Genomic DNA, 3,892 nt, shown 5'->3' on the forward strand with positions numbered 1-3,892 from the left:
AGACGGACATTTTTTTCTTTGAACCGCCTTGATAATTGCAATATGTTATCTTGTTTACGTTGTTTATCTAAACTAATTTTTTCGAGTATCACTTTAGTTTTTAAGTAGGTTTCATCAGTCATGATACGTACTAATGTACCTACCATTAATGACAAAATAATTTAACTAGGTATTCGAAATTTAATAATAAAATATAAATGTAATTATAAAGTATAAAAATAATATTATTTTAGTTACATTTAACATTATTTTATATTTAATATTTACTCAAAACATGAAATATTAGACGTCTCAAAAAATACCTACATTAACTAAAAAAGATTTATTTTGTTCCATTCTACACGGCCGACCCCATACGTCATAACACAGTATGAACAATTTAGCTCAGAAAATATAACATAAACTATTTAAGTCTAAAGTACTAACCACGATTTATGATACATTTACCTAACTTAGGTAATTTATTTAATAATTATATCTTTAATCGTGGACAATACGTAATCGTTAATCTGAGGCTCATAGGGCTTTAAATTTATCTAAAAATCTATCTAAACCATTTGAAAATCTAACTATATCCAATCTGGATACATTTCGAAAGAAAATTTATGATTTAAATTGAAAATTTTTTTTCAAATCTTTTTATTTTACTTACTATATTCAGTATTCGCCTTTCGGCTATATTGTCATTTAATTGAATTATTTCTTAAATTGAATTAAGAATTTCGTGATGATATTATAGTATGATCGTTCATCAGGACATTCTATTGTATTATATTTAGCTGATAAACAAATTAGATGTTGATATTTATAGCCATATTATTGACTATTTTGATTTGTTTTTTTTATTTCTAGTATTTTTCCTTATACAGTGTGTTTCTAAAATGGCCGATAAGGTAACTATGGTATATACGTAATCAATGTGATGGCCCAATAAAGATTTTTTTGAAATTTTTTTTCCATCTTTAAAATCTGGGTTAATACAAATTATTTTTAGAACATAATCTTAGATTTAAAAAGAAATAGTCAAGTTGTATGTTTTGCAAAATTCTCATACGAATCGAGGTGTAACGTCATTTTCACGCTTGACGTGCTCGAATTGCCGACTAAAAGAAAAATGGTGTGCCACATCGATTTGTATGAGAACACTACAAGATAAACAGTGGTGATAGTTATTTGTAAAATTGTAAATTGTTTGTACAACTTAAAATACTCATTACTCGATTCAAAATCAAAATATTATAAAAACCCATGACATTGTCTAGATAATAAATCACCTTTAAATTTTATAAGAGGTCAATTCACTCTAATTTTTAAACTAACGGACGTATTCTGCTGAACGTACAATGTGCTATGTTACGCACTTGTAAGACACAGACAACATAATGCGGGTGAAGCGTCCTCTTAATTTTGAATTCAATGATCATTGTATACGAAATACGATTCTGAGCAGTGACGGTTTTGTCAGTGTGGATATTGAATATGTAATTTTGTCCGAATTTTAACATAAAATCACTATAAAAAAAACTGTTTTTTTTTAACCTTGTTTTAAATTTTCAATCCCTATAGCTATAAAAGTTGAACATTTTATACATTTTTAACTACAAAATAATTATTAAATTTTAAATTTGATAAATATTTTTTAATTAAATATAAATATAAATAAAATTGTATTGGTATTTATAGAAAAAGAAACTAAAAAAATTTAAATTTAAAATGGTTCGTAAAAAGCTCAAAAAGAGTCAAATAATTTTCAAAATTGTATGGTGTATAGATAATGCTAATATAAACATTCAGTGAAGTTTTCAAGTATCTACAATCATTCGTTTTTTAATTACAACAAAATAAGAAAATCGTTACATGAGAAATCTAGTGAATATCAAATGTTGTAAGAATATTAATTTCAAACGCTCATAAAAATTTAATTTGACTTGCTTGAATACATTTTTTTTTTTTTGAAAAAGGTAGACAATCTTATGAGGAATCTTGTATTACATTTTCAAATCTTAGATTTAAAAAGAAAATTTTTCATCAATTTATAACTCAAAATAATTTGCAAATTTTCGTCATTTATATTTATACGTATTTTGTCAATATTTAAAATTTAGATGCTTTTAAAAAAAAAACTGTGACTATGGATTTTTAATTTTTTTCATCTACCATTGAAACAATATCCTAGGAGCCTTCTATTAAATTTTTAAGCTTTTTTAACCAACAAATAAAATTTTATTGATATTTTTAGGAAAAAAAACTAAAAAAATGGAAACTGAAAATGTTCGTAAACAGCTCAAAATATTTGAAAAATGTTATGGTGTATAGAAAATGTTAATATAAACATTCCGTCAACGTTTCATGTACCTACAGTAATTTGTTTAAGAGTTGCACCAAAAACCAAAATCAATTTTATCGAAAACAGATTTTGCGTAAAAATTCCCGTTTTTCCTTAATTTTTCTTAGGTGAATTTCCCTGGCACCACAATATATAAAAATCCACATTTTTCTTACACCATTAATTGTACCTAACCTATTTTTCTTTTGTTTTTCTTGGCGCATATGAAAACTACTTTGACTTACTTTTGACCCCCCAAAGTACCAACTAGATTCACTTTGTGTCGTTTATGCCTCTTAATTGACAAAACTGAAGACAACAACCATTCACTAGTAGTGTAGATGATAAAATGATGTTCAAAAATAAAAATCAAGTGGTCAAATAAAATTAATTTTGTCAATCTATAAATAAGTTATAAATAATGACTGAATGTTTTCCACGATTTTTAATTGAAATGATAATCGTGCTTCCCTAGTCGACTTGCTTCGAACAGTATTAATTTATAGTTATACAATATTTGTAAGTAAATATTCATATTTATATCTAACTATTCTATAATAATAATTAACGGCGTGGAATCGGTTGCCACATTTCTGTACTGCAGTGAATATCTGTGTATTATAAAATCAAAAGCGCAGCATAAAATACGAATACCCAAACATTTTTATTCACATAAACATATGAGGCGCGAGGCCCTGGGCGTGGGCCCTACTCGTCCGGCCCTAAATACGGCCCTGATAACAATTTATGAGGAACCTTGGATCAAATTTTCAAACTTTAGCTATACAAGTTGACCATTTTTAAATTTTTAACTATACGAAATAATTTATAAATTTTGAATTTTAAAACATTTGTCAGAAATCGAACTTTAAATTCTTATAAAAAAAACTGTGCCCATGTATTTTTGATATTTTTTAACTGCTATTGTAATAATATAACAGAAGCCTTGTATTACATTTTCAGACTGACAAACCATCTCAGCTTATAATCGTTTTTCTTATACAATGAAATCATATCATTGAATTCAAGTTTAATACAATCTATTATACATTGACCCGCTTGTATAACCTACTGTACAGCAAAGCGACATCCACTTACCCACTTTTTTTTTATCCTGTATACAAAATTTCTACCAGCAGGAGTGCTTTGATTTTAACAAACAGTAATTTATCTTTTAGCAAATTGGATCAAGATGGAACTTTAGGAGATGTAATTAAATAAAATTAACTGAATAATTTGCAAATTTTCGTGATTTTTACATATTTTGTCAATTTTTGAACTTTAAATGTTTATAAAAAAAACTGTGACTAAGGATTTTTAATATTTTTCATCTGCCTTTGAAACAATATACTTGGAGCCTTCTATTAAATTTCCAAGCTTTTTTAATCAACAAATAAAATTTTATTGATATTTTTAGAAAAAAAACTAAAAAAAAATGGAAACTGAAAATGTCTCTAAACAGTTCAAAATAAATCAAAATATTTTGAAAATGTTATCGTGTATAGAAAATGGAAATATAAACAACCATTGAAAATTTCATGTATCTACGGTAATTTGTTTTAAAGT

The sequence above is a fragment of the Acyrthosiphon pisum genome, chromosome A1 (assembly GCF_005508785.2).
Source record: "Acyrthosiphon pisum isolate AL4f chromosome A1, pea_aphid_22Mar2018_4r6ur, whole genome shotgun sequence".
NCBI lineage: Eukaryota > Metazoa > Arthropoda > Insecta > Hemiptera > Aphididae > Acyrthosiphon > Acyrthosiphon pisum.